This window comes from Nyctereutes procyonoides, unplaced genomic scaffold (genome assembly GCF_905146905.1).
Source record: "Nyctereutes procyonoides isolate TBG_1078 unplaced genomic scaffold, NYPRO_anot_genome, whole genome shotgun sequence".
Taxonomy (NCBI): domain Eukaryota; kingdom Metazoa; phylum Chordata; class Mammalia; order Carnivora; family Canidae; genus Nyctereutes; species Nyctereutes procyonoides.
Window position 1 is genome coordinate 22310979 of NW_026575120.1, and position 15504 is coordinate 22326482.

The following is a 15504-nucleotide window of genomic DNA, read 5'->3' on the forward strand; positions in this document are numbered from 1 at the left end:
CACCGATGATTTCACCGCGGGGCTTAAGTGGCAGCAGGCGCGCTTTGGGCCAGACCCAGGCGGCACAGGCTGTCTTTGCGTCCAGGGGATGTGTCGCCAGGCAGGACGGCTCCGAGGGCGCGGAGCCCACTCTCGCTGACTCTTTGCATTTTGCGTGTGATTCTGTCTGTTGAGGCAAACTCTGCGTCCCAAGTGGAAGCCGCCAGAGCATCGTGAGAGAGGACCTAGGGGGCAGCACGAGGTCAGAAGTGAAAAGTATGGCAAAAAGCAAGTGCTTTTTGGCAGAAAGTAGCACTCAGTGCAGGACTCCAGCACCTGGAGTCGGGAGGGGAGGGGCTTCCTTCAGGGGGAAGAGTGGAGGTCTGCGCAGCAATCCTCTAAGGCCACTTGACTCACTTCCTGGGCGGGGTTGGGGGGAGGGGAAGGGGGAGGAGCAGGGGGAGCCCTGGTGGACAGCAGGTCCCTGGGCTGAGCCTGGGCTGTTGACTCTGTCCTCACAGTCTGATGATGGGGGTGACGGGATGCCACTCACGGCACTGCCGTCCCAGGCACTTCCAGACTGCTTCTTCCTTTCTGCTTTGGAGTGTCCCCCTGTGCGCCCATGCTGCCCAGGAATTTGAGGTGCCAGTGACCTGACCTGCTAGGTCCTCCTGAGCGAGGCCTGTGTCTACACAGCCGGCTCTGCCCCAAGACCTCTGCTGGCTAGGGAAGGACACCAGCTTCTCTGTTTGCATGCCCTGCCTGCCCCCATGACGCCAGGTTGTGAGTGCACCACGGTTTACGAGGTTGACCTGATTCTTGAACCCCTACTACCATGGACACTGCTTAGGTGTGTCCCAACTAGGGTTTTCTTTTCCTGCTTTTTAATCTGGTCATGAGAATCAGCTCCATCTTTCCTCCCCTGGGCCATCAGGACCCGAAGCTGCAGGTCCTCCAGCTGTGCCCCCAAGTGGCCTGGCTCCCTGTGCCTTAGCTTGCCGGCACCTGCCGTGTTCTGCCTGGAGCTGCCCCCTGGCCATGCCTCGATGATGAGCTGGCTGCATAGACACCACAGCCTCCTCATGTCTCGGGTAGGGTGCCGCGGGTGTGCTTGTGCTGGTCTCTGGGGCCCTGCGAGTGCGGCTTGGGCACTTGCTGTGGGGACTGGCTGGTTTACTCTCTGCCTCTGTCCTTTCCAGCTGCTTATGCCCCAGCCCTCACCGCACGGCCCGCCTCTGCAGGAGCCAAGGCATCAGCTGTCTGCCCTTCTTCTGCAAACAATGCCACACAAGAGACACAATCACAGCTAACGGTTTGTTATCAAGAGTGCCTCAGTCTCCCGTCTCTCTGCCTCCCCTCTGCCTCCACACCACACATACAATTTCCCTTTGGGAAACTGCTTTCTTTCTTTCCCTTTTCTTTCTTTCTTTTTCTTTCTTTCTTTCTTTCTTTCTTTCTTTCTTTCTTTCTTTCTTTTCTTTTCTTTTTTTTTTTTTATCCAATAATGTGTCTTTGGCATTTTCCCAACTATTTATATATCCTTCTACAACATGAGATGACTCTATTGTAAGGACACAATTATTTCACCAATCTCTCAGTGAACACTGTTTCTCCAATTTTCAGGACTGGATTAGTGTTTTGATGATGGTCTTTGCAGCCTTCCACGACACCTTCGTTTCAGCCCCTTGGGCCTGAACCCCTCCAGACCAACCTGTCTCATATTTTTAAAGCTTTTGCTACAGTTTCTTCCAAATTGACCTTTGGAAAGTTTAGGCAAGTTCTGTCGGCACGTGACACTTTCCATTTCCCCAAGAAGTTAATGAAGGTGGGCCTTAATCTTTGCCAGTTTCATAGAGGAAAATGCAACCTTGTTAATTTTTTTCTTTGAATGAACTTGTTTTAAAGACTAGTTTGGATATTATATCTCTTCTTGTTAAATGACGTCCCATTTGGGCCACAGTTTCCTTATTTTACCTACCGATCACCTACCGATTACAGCTGCAAATATTTTGAGAAGTTGCTAGTTTTTCCTATTCATTGTATTTATGACATGTTTTAATTTGCAGAACTTGAAAATTATTATGTTATAAATCTACCAAGTTTTTCCCTTATGGCCTTTTCCTTGAGGCTGCGCTAATATGGACAACCTCTACACGGTTGAAACAGGGTACTTAAAAAAATAAACCACATTTTTCTATGGTGTCTTATAGTTTATTTTCAATTCATTCATTCATTTTCATTTATTTTAGTTTGTTTCTCTTTGTCAGCTTATTTAGTATCTGATAGCGTATTTTTGCACAAAATTTGGAATGAGGTCCTCATTTTCTATCTTCCCAAATAGTTGAATCTTCTCTGTATCTTGTAAAACTGCGTTCTTTTCCTCAGCAACTGAATGTCATCCTTGTCACTAAGTTCCTGCTCCAATGAGGGCTTCGTTGCCCAAAGCATGTGCCTCAGGGCCGAGGGTATGAGGTATTTTAAGAGATGTTAGGTTTAAAAAAGGCATGCTCTGTTCAAATCATTCTCTGGATGCTTGGGGGAAGTAGTATTAACGTTCCTTACTGTAGGACTTCTCAGATGTGCTCGGGTGCATCAGGAATGACGGCTGCTGCTGAGAGGTATAGGGCAAGGGCCATGCCGTGGGTCCTGTTCTGGGAACCTGACATGTATTCATCTGTGTGACTAACCCTTCCATGGGTGCGGTTGCAAGCCCCCACATGACAGACCAGAAATGAGGCCTCAACATGGGGATGGCGTGCAACTTTTCTAGAGTGTGTTTGCCACAAAATCCACGCATGTGTACTATTGTTATGTGAGACTCATTTTCTCAAATGGTCCTTCGATGCCACTTGCCAACTCTCGCCATGTTCCCATTGGGCTCCCTCCCTCTTGCCCGTCTTCTCACACCTCAGACTGTGCTCTTTTTTTTTTAATCTCTGTGCATCTTTAAGCTTGAAATTTTCCATTTTGCCAGATTATCTTTCATATAAATTTTAGATCCATTCGTCTAATTATAAAAACAGCAATCAAGCTATTTGAAATTGAAATCATGAATAAAATTCCAAGACACATACCAGTGAACCTGAGGAAAGTTGGTAGTGTTATAATCCTTAGTTTAATGGATGTGGTAGCAATGCTCCACCCTTGCAGTTCTGTGAGTCTCTTTTTATTTCTCTCAGCTAAGTTTTTAAGTCTCTTTCATGTGTCTGGCACATTTACCAAGGTGTTTTACATTTCTAGATATTTTCTGTTTTATTATAATTTCTTGCTAAGTGATACCTTTTAAATTATATATCTTAAAGTATAGAAAACAAAGAAGCAACGAGAAATCATAAAATGGAAATTATAACTGTAACAAGAGAAATAAAATATCAGTTATACCATTAAATACAAATAGGTTAAAATTTTGAGTGAAAAGCAAGCCTTTCATCATGGTTCAGAAAGAAAAGCAAACCACTCATAAAATACACAACTAAACAAAAAGTCAGAGCAGGGTTAGACAAAAGTGCATCAAGAAAATACAGACAGAGACTAAGCCATGATGTTGTCATGTCATTAAAAGCAGAAGTCATGACGTAATATAAAGGTTCAACACTGTTTTAACAATCATTAATCTTTGATGCTCCTTAAAGAGTGAAAGGTAGATTATAAATAACTATACATAGAAAGAGGAATAATTTTTTTCCTTTATTATTTTTAACAAACTTTCTGGTTTTACTTTTTGTGGTTCTTTTCTGCAGTCCATGAGTAATTGATTTATATGCACAGTGTGAAGTAATAATCAAGGCTTTTAAAAATATGTATTGTATCTAATTGCCCTAGAATCCTTTTTTAAAATTTTTATTTATTTTTTGCCCTCGAATCTTTTATTTTATTTTATTTTTTAAAAAAGATTTTCTTTATTTATTCATGAGAGACACAGAGAGAGAGAGGCAGAGACACAGGCATAGGGAGAAGCAGGCTCCATGCAGGGAGCCCGATGTGGGACTTGATCCGGGTCTCCAGGATCACAACCTGAGCCAAAGGCAGAAGCTCAACCACTGAGCCACCCAGGCACCCTCGAATCTTTTATTATAAATAACTTCTCCCCACATTTGTGTCTAATTGTCCTAGAATCTTTTATTGCAAAGAATAATTTCTCCCCTTATCTTAGTGCCACATTTGTATTAAATAAAGTGATTGTGCATTTAGGGGCCTGTTTCTGGGTGTCCTTTCTGTTCTGATTGTCCATTTGTTTATTGTTTCACCAATAAACACATCCTATTAATTACCCTAATCCTATTAATTACCCAACTTTAAAAGATCTTAATATTTAGTGGAGCATGTCTCCTGCTTTGTTCTTATTCAAGAGCATTTTGGCTCTTCTCCGCTCTTTGAATTTTCATATAATTGTAGAATCAGCTTGTCAGGTTTCTAAAAAACATCTTCTAGGTTTTGATTAGCATTGTTTTTAATATAGAGATCAGTTTTGGTGAATGAGTATCTTTACCATACGTACTCTCCCAATCTACAGATGCTTTATGTACTAGAACTTATGTAGTTCATCAGTCGAGAAGGCTTGCATGTCCTGTGTAAGATTTGTTCACAGTTACAAGTATTATTTGATGCCATTATAAACACTTTCTGTTTATACTCTACTAAAGAAGAACCCAAGACAAGGATACGGGAGCAGGTAGTTTATTTAGAATGTGGTCCCAAGGAACCGAGCAGGATGTGTGCAGCAGGAAAGAGGAAAACCAATAAGGCAGGTGTTATTGAACTGCTACCATGGTGGGAATCAGGGTCACAGGAAGCAGAGAATGGGTCCTGGAATTTTTCCCACCACAGGACAGGCTGAGACATTTGCCAACAATCCCACTCCTGCAGTGGGCGAGGCCTGCGTGTCGGGATGTTCCTGTTGCTGGGACCTGAGCGTCTCTGTGCATAGCCCTAGAGGACGTCCGGGGGGCTCATGTGGATGCCTGCAGCCGACCAGCAGACCCCACGTGTGTACTGGCCATGGGCCGAGCTCACGGGCGGGGAGCTGTCCACTGCGGCTGTGCTGAAGTCAGGCTCGACCGCGGGATGCAGCACGCCGCATAGCAAGCACCTGCCACACCATCTCTTCTTTTTATTTTCTAAAAATTATGTCTGTTGCTGTGAGTACAGAGATCTCCAATGGATTTTTGTATATGTTAACCACAATCTGATAACCTTCCTAAATCCACTTATGAATTCTAATAATTTATCTATAGAGTCTCTTGGATTTTCTGCTTACAAAGTTACATCAGCTGTGAGTAATGACAGTCTTTTTTTTTTTCCTGTATCAATCCATTTGCATTTGGTCTCTTGTCTGTTGGAAGCGCGTATACCTTCCAGCGCCGTGTTGGACAGAGGTGGTGAGGATGGGCGACATTCTCTGCCTCACAGAGAAAACTCTTAAACTTCACACAGTAGGATGTTGGATGTAGGTTTCTTAAAGATGTCTTTTATACAGTAGCATCCTCTTCTATCCATAATTTTCTTGAAGGAACACATCATAAGTGGATATTGAATTTCACCATTTTTAAATTCTATAGAGGTGTTTTTTCTTCTTTTTCTTATTTTTGTTTTTTTGAGGTGAGTTACTTTGGATCCCACAGCTACTCACTTATTATCAAAAGGCCACTTGTATGAAATGGAATTGATGGAGGAACCTCTGAAAGAGATTTAGTTCATCTACAGTTTTCTTAATTTTCTTGTTATCTTTTAGATACATTGCCCACAGACCTCTGGTGAAGCCTCTGGGCCCCTTCTCAAAATAAGATTTCTCAATGCATAAAGCAACACATCTCAAATTTCAAAGGAAACAAACTATGTTCAACTCTGTTGGTTCAGAAGAAACATATGTTGTAGAAATGTGAAACAATTTTTTTTAATGTGAAACAAATTGGGGCAGAGTAACATATGTGCTTTTAGAGCAGCTTTGCTTGTTGCTCGAGTGTAGAACCTGGTGGCTTTGCAGCAGTGCTGAGCCTGAGCACTGTTTCTGGGAGATCTTCAGTGATTGTCACTGGATGTGGAATTTTCTGTGATCTCACAGATGACAGATCTGGTTGCCTACCTTCATCATTGGAGGAACCCTGGAGTTCAGGTTAGTGAAAGTAAAGATGTGCCATTTCCATATGTTTGTTCACACAGCCCTGGATTTCCTGCTGGACCCAGTGGGGAGTGCTCTTCCTCCACGGAGTGCTCACTCCCACTCTCCCATTTCTTTGGGAAAGCTTCACACTCCCCCTGCACGAGTGGCTCCTTCTCATCCTTCAGGATGCGTTTATAACATTGCTCTTCCACCTCGACTTCCTTGCTGCCCTCCATCAACAAACATGTTCACAGCCTTCCACACATGAATTCAGTTTTGTGTGTACACAGACTTGCGTGCTCATTGTCTCTCTCCCTGCTGGAACATAAGCGCCTGTTCCCCACTGCACATCTATTGCTGGCGGGCACTGGGTCATCCCTGGTTGTTGGAGGCCTAAAACTCCTTTCTGAATTGCATTTTTGCAGCTGAGGCCATAACAGGAGAGAACCCGAGAACCTCATTGGCTGTGAACACTGTGAGGCCATTGCTATGTTGTTTGCACCTGCTGTCTTGGGAGGGGTGCTGCAGGAGGGAATTCTCAGCCCCACAGACTAGAAGAGCTGAGCTTTGCCTGTTTGTTTGACCCTAGAAAATTGGACAGGGCCTGTGGCCTCCCAGGTAGGATACATACAGGCCCTGAGAGCATGTGGATGTGACACTGTCACTCCTGGCTTGTCGTACTGTTCCTAGCCTCATCCTCTGTTCTAATTGTTGTGCTCATTAAAAAATTTTATTTTATTGTACTTATTTCAAAAAACACCAATTAATCATTTTCTTTTTAAGCAAAGTGTGTGGGGTGGTGAGTAGGGGTAAATAGACACATAGGTCCTTCTTATCCCGCCTGGCAGGACCACACACTCTGCCAAGTGCCCTGCTGCCCCACTGAGTGGTAACAGACAGAGGTGAACACCCGGTTGCCCAGGCAGGAGCGGGGGAAGACGGAGGCAACCTGGGTGTGGGGAGTCCTCATGGAGCGGGTGTTGGGGTGGGGGCAGCCCCTGGCTGTGGCTCGAGCAGGGCCAGTGCTTCACCTTTCAGGGACACTTTGGAGAGGAAGCTTGGGCTGGTGGTGTCTGAGGAGGGAAGCTGCTGCTTGCACGGCCCACAGATTGAACACACCCGGGTTGTCGGGTTGTAAAGGGCAGTGCTGGTGGCCTTCATGATGCCACTTGAAGGCCAAATGGCGTGCTTACTTCTATGTCTGACTGTGGGCGAAGCCCATTCATAAACGTCGCTCTTGGCACACGGTGGCCCGTGCATGCGTGCTGCTGGATGGCAGCTTTTCTAGCAGTGGCGTTTTTGGTAAAAACTTCTTGTGAGAGCTCTGGGCCTCCTGCCTTTTGTCCTTCAGGTTGCACACTAAGCTCTCATTCATTGTCACAGACCAGGTGTTTTGGTGTCACTGACCCCTGAGCCCAGACATGTGGGCCAGACCCCAGGGAGCCAGGCAAGCACGATGGATGGAAGCACATTCCGTGGCTCTCAGAGCATGTGGTTCTCTTCTGCAGTGGAGACGGTGAGTAGAACACAGTTGTGCCGTCTCTACGGTAACACACGCTACTTTTCAGGCGCAGCATTGGTGTGGCATAATAAATAACCTGCTGACTGCAGTCTCCTCTTTGGGGGGCTGCTATAAACACCTTCCTGCTTCCTCCCACACGAAAGGGAAAAGAGGCAATTTGTTTCGCCCTGTTTCGACCCTCCATTCCATCGCAGGGGACTTTGAGCTGGGAGTGAGACACACACCATAAAGTCTATAGTCCTTCTGAATTCCAAACATACTTGTAAATCTCCACCTCTTCCGAAAGTCGCAGCTCTTATCTCTGAAGCACTCGGCTGTTCTGTTAGACAAGAATTCAAGAGAAACACAGCCTGCCTCGGAGTCCTTTCTTCATTCGGCCAAAATAAAACAAGAATCATGTAAGATTGCATCCACTTCCTACCTCAGATGGACACTTCATTGTGAGTTACAAAACCATTTTGATTTTGCAAAGGCCCATTAAATTTTGGCACCTGATAAATATTGCTTGATGTCATTATAATCAACACCTGCTGTCTGTGGGATTTGTCTGCTGAGGAGGAGACACATTTGCCCAAATTAATTGAAGGGAAATGATGAAAGACAGCTGTTCTCAGCTCTGGGCCCCTGTAAATGAGCTGTGCTTGGCTGTATGCACTCCTCCCCACTCCCCAGGAGGCATGGGCTTCAGGATGCCGGCGCTCAGAGCCCCTGAGAGCCCTATGCTCGCACAGGTAGAGGGCATTAGGAAGCATGCTGGTACTTGTGCCTGCAGCCGTGACACACATTTAACACGGTTCTACATCAGTAAAATCAACCTCCCCTGAGACATTGGTTTTCTTCTAGATCTTTCCCTTTCTAGTGCCTCTGATGGAAAAATAGACCTGCCCCCTGCAGTGGGGCTTGGGTCCAGTCAGCTTCAAGGGTTGGTTCCTAGGAGAGTGGCTGGGATCGTGAAGTCAACCGGGGGCTTGGCGGGGGCATGGATTCTCTGTCTGAGACCCTTTCAGGAAGCTTGGCATTTGCAGAGAGGGTGAGAACTAGCAGTTAAGTGCATCCTAACTTCTGGAAAAAATAGTTCACAGCACATGAGCCTGGTCAGGCCAAGATGGAAATCGCCTTTATTTAAAAACAGAGGATATGCTAGGGAAGGGAGAGGAGGAGCCGTCTGCCCCAACTTTCTCCAAGACCTAGAGGGGTCACAGCTGGACAAGAGCATATACGGCTTCAAGCAGTGCAGGAGGAGGAAGCACCTGCTCCTCTGAACAGGGCGTGTGAGACACGGTGGGCACGCTGGGGGGCCGGCGGTCGTGGTGCCCGAGGAAGCCCCCGAAGATCCCCTGGAGGCCCCCTGGGACCCTGTGCACAGAGCCCTGGGGCTGAGGCATCAGAGATGCGGGGCCTTTCCATGTAGGAGGGGATGGGCCGTGCAGAGCCAGGGCCTTGGAATGAGCCGCAGACGGACCGTGAGGCCTCCTGACACCTGCAGCTGGAGCCCGTCCGCATGTGCTCATGGAGCCTTGCCGCGGGAGCCTTGCCTGCAGCTTGGTGAACCCGAGACAGCTGACAGTCGCTGCGACAGGGACGCGCGCCTGTGGCCCTCTGGCAGGTTGAGGGCTGGCACCGAGGTCAGTCAGACCTGGGCCCTCCTGCTCGCCCCTCGGTCTAGACGCTGTTGGCCCCCCTGTGCGTAACTTTGTCCTCATCTCAGAAGTGGTGATGATGACATGTATTTCATGCAGTCCCGTGAGGTATCCTTGTGCGAGATGATGAGCTTAGCACCTGGCATTGTACGTGCCATAGATGTCACAAGTGAATAAGGGGAAATAACACATGACATGCTTCTGAGAGCCTGGAAGAATGAAAACTGGTGGCCCAGCTCACGTACCCGGGCTTGTGAGCGCCCGCCACCGCCATGCGCGGCCACCCCTTCCAGCCACCCTAATCTTGTTCAGTGTTTCACGCTTCTGGTATGGGCTGGAGTGCCAGGCATTTTCACACACTCTAAAGCTGAATGCCAGACAAAATATAAACAGAGGGATGAGAGGGAGGTGTGCTCAGGCGGGAGGTGCCGTGGGGGGTGCGGGAGGAGCAGCAGGCTGGAGTGTGCTGGGTCTGGTCCCTGCGGTGCTGCCCAGGAGCGGGGCCTGGGGCTGCCGAGCAGCAGAGAATGTGGCAGGGAGTCTGGAGCTGCTCCAGCTGGCATGAAGGGGTCTTTCCCCCAAGACGGGGGGCAGCGGGTGTCTAAAGATGTGCCCTCAGAGTCCCCACTCTGGCCCCGATGTCCCAGGGGTGTCCCTCTTGTTGGCAGAGGGCGTGTGTGCAGCAGGCCTGGGCAGCCCTTGCTCAGCCCAATGACTCCATCCTATGGTTTTACCCAATGTTTAGTACGAACTACACTCGCCAAACACACAGGGCCACGTGTGGTTGGTGCAACTGATGACAGCGGTAAAATTGTTTTTAAACTCATAGTATATATGTCAACTGCACCTGCCACTGAGCCCCGCTGGGCATGAGTCACAGCACGGTCTCCTAGCAGTGCATGGACGGCCTGGGGTTTCTCCCTGTTGTTCTGGGTAGGGGGACACCTGTTCCTGTGAGACCTGGGGGGGGGTTGCTCCTGTGGGACCAGGGGGGACTCCTGTAGGACCTGGAGGGGCTCCTGTGGGACCAGGGGGCCTCCTGTAGGACCTAGGGGCACTCCTATAGGACCTGGGGGGGCTCCTTTGGGACATTGGAGGGGCTCCTGTGGGATCTGGTGATGCTCCTGTAGGACCCAGGGGGCTCCTTTGGGACCTGGGGGGTGGGCTCCTGTGGGACCTGGGGCCACCCTTGTCATCACAGGGAGGTAGTTGCTGGTCAGACTCCTTCCAGAGGCAGTGCTGCTGGGAGATGGAGCACAAAGGCTTCTGGTATCAGGAGAGGCAGACTCGGGTTAATGGGCACCATCCCCCCAAGGACATCCAGATGCTGGATGTGTTTCCATACAGGCAATGTATCATGTGAGGATGTGGCAAGGCAGCCTAGTGATTCCATAAGCCTCCTATAGCATGGTTCAGAGGATCACCCAGTGCCTCACTCCAAAGAATAAGAGGTGCATCGGTTTCCCCTCCAGGCTGCTTGGGCTGTCCCCTACTGAGTCCATCTCAGGACTTGGGCATGCGGCTGTGAGTGAGTGGATCACTGTAGTGAGAGCCTTGTTACCTGTGAAAACAGCCAACTCCCTTTGTGCTATGAGGCTCTGAGATCCAGGACTTGGGGAGTAAGACAGTGGCCACGCAGGGAGTGACAGACTGGTGCAGAGTGTAGGGCCCCCTCCTTGGGTGGCCGCGGCCAGAGGCCATCTGTGCTCATCCCAGCATCTCCCATCACTGGGTAGGGAGTCCTTATGTGGGTCAGATCATCAGACTCTTGCAGGGAATTGTAGAGTTTTTCAGCATTTTTCTCATGAAGGAGGTTGATGGGTTAGAGAGTCACTCTGGTTTTAGACACATCTTTCAAAAGCCCAAGCAAATCACATGTTATTATTGCTATGGTTTTTCTTCCAAGGTTCATGCTCATTCCTGGAACATGGGATAGAAAACTGGGGAGGATACTGGGCGGACAGACCTGGGGGCTCTGCATCGTCACCCATCCCGTTGAGAGGTCCTGGGCAGCCCTTCCTGCACTCCCTGCCTGGGAACTAATGCTCTCCCCTCCTTTGAAGAACGATGGTATCACCTTAGCTTTTTCAAACGTCTGAGAGTTAAAAGCTACCTCTTGAACCTGCGGTCCTTTAAAATTTACGGAGGAACATGCTACATCAAGCTCAACGAGGTTGGCCCCACATAAAGTCAATACTTGTCTAAAAAGCAAACACAATCTTCGAATACAAGGTCAAAGCAAAAGAATGCCCTCCCCCGCGCTTCCCCAACCCCTCGTCTCCTTTCAAAGACGGAGGTGGTGACCCGGCTCCTTGGGCAGGTCAGATGCGTGTCACAGCAGACACTGGAGTTAATATTCGACTAAAAATTAATAGATTGGATAACTATTACATGCTTTTAGTGCCAATTAATTTAATAGCTGTTTTTTCCGCCTTCTTTTACGAGTCAGGAAAACACAGTGCATAGTTTCCTGTGGGGAGCTCTCAGGTAGATCCTTTGTGCTGCAATTGCCACCAACTGGCGGGGCTGACACGCGTAATCCCCTCCAATGCTGCTGTGGCCCCGTGTCAGGCAGGAGCCCTGCAAGCAGGGCTATTAAAAAGCTCATTGGACATGCTCCTTGTTGGAAGATTTATGCTAGCTTATGCTAGAATAACAATGATGCAGTGGTATTTGTTTGAAAACGAAAGGATTATATGGTCTTTGTAAAATGAGGAATTTAGTTTTGGGGAGGGGCAGCGGAATGGTGATTTATTTTTTGTTGGTGTTCCTACGAGTCCTTTGATATGTCAGCTTCTGTCACTGAGTATTAGGACACTTGTAATTTCTTGAATCAACCCAGATGAAATACACATGGCCTCACATAATTTATGTCAAAAACTCAACTGTGCTGCAGGAATGCCAGTGCCGTGGTAAGATTAGCCTGGGGATGGGCTATCTGGTCCCTAAAAGTCTACAGTAATTAAATTGTGTGTTTTAGGGGAAAAGCCGCAGTCCTCTCTGTATTGGTTAACAGCGAGGAGAGTGTTCCTCAGAATTTTGTTCCAGGAAGAAATGATAAAAGCAGTTTCTCCTCAGAGTTTTGGTCACTGTCTGAGGAGAGCTGGTCCTGCCTCAAGGATGACTCATGTCCCATCCATTTGCTGCTCAGAGCTCTAGACTTTCTGTGTAGAATGTTCCCAACAAGAGGGATGATTGAATTTGGGGTAAGGCACGAAATGGGCCTTTCTCCTGGGGCCGTTCAGGCAGGAGATGCTCATTACCTCTCAGATGCTGCGTGAGCGCCCCAGAGCTGGTCTCCCGGGTCTGCGTCACACACCCGCGGCACTCCCACCCCAGGCATCCCTGGCACCTCATACACCCTTGACCTACATCTGGGGAGTGTGTGGTGAGAGAATGCAACCCCTCCGTCCTTTGGATATGGGGACACGGAGTCCCCAGCGGTGACACAGTGCACAATTCCTACAGACACTATCTTCTCTCTCGTCTTGTTTGTAGTGCTGTTGTGTAGCAAACGGGCTCTGACTTCAAAGAATGCTTTTCTATGAAAAATTAGCAAGGAAGCGCAGAATATCCTCAGCTAAAAGCATCGCAACTCACTTACAACCCAGGAAGGGCCCAGTACTTTGTAACGGGAAACCCAAGGTGCATGGAGCGCATGCCTTGTGGGGGCAGTTGGTTCCTGTGCCCGAGGCCTGGCAATGCCCACCTGTGTGCCCACCTGTGCACTCTCTTACAGACACGCACCGCTGCGTCAGGGGCTGCGGTCAGGACAGCATGCTTGGCTGGTAATGTTGGCTCCTACAGGGCGTGGGCTCACATTGTCTGCCTCCTGCGCGTGAATCCGGCCACGGCTGCACCCCAAGGTGAGGGGGCCGCGGTCATGGCTGCAGATGGTGTCCACAACATGGCAGGATGTTACCTCAGGAACGAAAGTTCACCAGTGAGCCACCCAGTCACCGGCAACCACAGAAGCTGGGGTGTAGCTCCCCTACGGATGGTGCTGCCAGAATGCGGGGGGAGCTCAGGCCAGCTCGGTGTGCACGGTGGCCTCCAGGGTGCCCCTGGGTGACCCAGTGGGTCCTTGCCTGCTTGCCCATCTCCAGAGGGAGGAGGCAGGGGCCTCATGGGAGGATGAGGCAAGTTATGGGGACAATGGGGTGAATCCTTGAAAATCTGAAAGATGGATATTTGGAGTTTTTTCTGTGCGAGCTGGCACTCTGGACCCCTCTCTTTCTCAGCCAAACCCCCAGCCCAACTCCCACCAGCCATTCCTCCCATGACCGTTCCTCCCACATGGTTTATCCAGCCTTTCCTTCCACTTGCCATGCTTGTCTTGCCCACTGAAGTGGAGCTGGGAAGTGAAGAGTCTGGTCATAGAACACAACCAGGTAAACAGAGTCAGGCTTGTCTCTTCACCTCTGTTTCCCACACATGTGCACACACACAGAGATACACAGACACACATGTACACAGATATATAGACACACATGTACACATATGTACACAGACACACACACAAACATGACTTCAAATTATGTTTATTCCTGAATCTACTTATTCTGTGTGCTTCACACTTTTCTATGTGGCCTTATCATGTACAAAATGCGGTAGAAAACATTTTTTATTTTGCTCTGAGAAAGCTAAAAGGTCACTGAAAGGTTAAAAAAAATAAAAGGCAAAGAAGGCTTTAGGATGCAGACCCTGCTGTTGTCATGACCCTGGCATCTGGGTTGAGATGCACACCCCAGGCTGCAGCCCGCTAGATGGGACCTTTGTGCTGTCTCTGAGAGCTGGCCTCTTGCCTTAGGAGGACACAGTGTTTAGCTTCTTTGGGCAAGATCATTGCAGCATACCTGCAAGACACCCCTGAGTGACTGCACTCGACCTCTGCAGACTGCTGGGCCCTAAGCGTTGGCCCCAGGTAGAGATGTCTTTCTGCTGGTCTTCTGCACTGGCCTAACCTCTGCCATGTGGGTTCCTGAAGGCATTCATAGCTTTGGGCCTCAGGGAGTCTTACTGATACCCATTTCCCCTCTCTGTATTTAAAATTCCACTCAGAATTTACTGAGAGTTTCTTATTTAGAATTAGCTATGTAAAGATGGCATTTTCCATCCTATCATCCTGAAAATCACCCAAAAGCAGCAAGGAAATTGAAAAATAAAAATGCAAATGCCCTCTTTACAATAAAATCAGGAGACATCTGTAAGCCTGAAATACAATATATGAGGGAAAGCTGCCAAGGAGAGAGAAGGTCAAAGAGAGGCCCAGAGAGAGCTTTAAGGAGGCCACCCTCAACTGCAGATCTTAGGACACACAGTCAGAGCCACCCTCTCCAGAGCAAGTGACCTAGCACATGGGGAAAACCAATAATTATTTGTTTGGAATGAGGGCAGATGATTGTGCTGGCAGTAGGAGTTCCCTGGGTGCAGGGTGGCATACAGTCTCAAGAATCAGAGAATGCAGAGTTCCATTGAACAATGATGTGGTAAGCTATATTTGTAATATGTGTATTTCAGTGTGTTGGTGAGGCAGAGTGGAGGGAAGCTCTACATTAGGAGCAGCCCTGCACTACTGCTTTGATCGGCTGGAGCAAAGTAAGTCTAAATGAATTTATTCATACAGATAACCTTGGACATAAGGAGGAATCCCCACTGGCTTATAACATGATCTTAAATTTTTCCATTATGTGTAATTTCATCAAATGGCTCCTGGGAAGAAATCTCCTTATTCAATGATAAATTATAATTTAAAAGGCTTATTTTGAAATAACAAAGGGATATGTATTAAATTAACAGGATGAATAGATGGCAAGTGAAAGCTTCTGTTTTAAAAACATTGCCTAGAGGTAAGCAACAATCATGAGCAAGCATATTATCATGAATCTTTAAAACCGATAATGCAGTTTGCCTCTATAAAACAAGAGCACAAATACAACATATAAGAGCTCATGGAAAAAAAAGTGTAACAACAGATAATGATAAATGATTGGTTGCGAGACTTCAGGAAAGAGGTGAGTTAAAACTACCATATGATCCAGCAACCCCACTTCTGGGTATGCATCCACAGGAAATGTAAAGGTGCGGAAGAGGTGTCTGCACCCCCCTGTTTGCTGCAGCATTATACACCAGAGCCAAGATGTGGTGTCCACGGACAGATGAGTTGGTAGGGATATAGCATATGTCACCAGTATAGTTGTTTTGATTCGCCGAGAACTGGGGTTGTGTCTTATGTTATCTTTTTCCTTTTGAAGCAGGACATA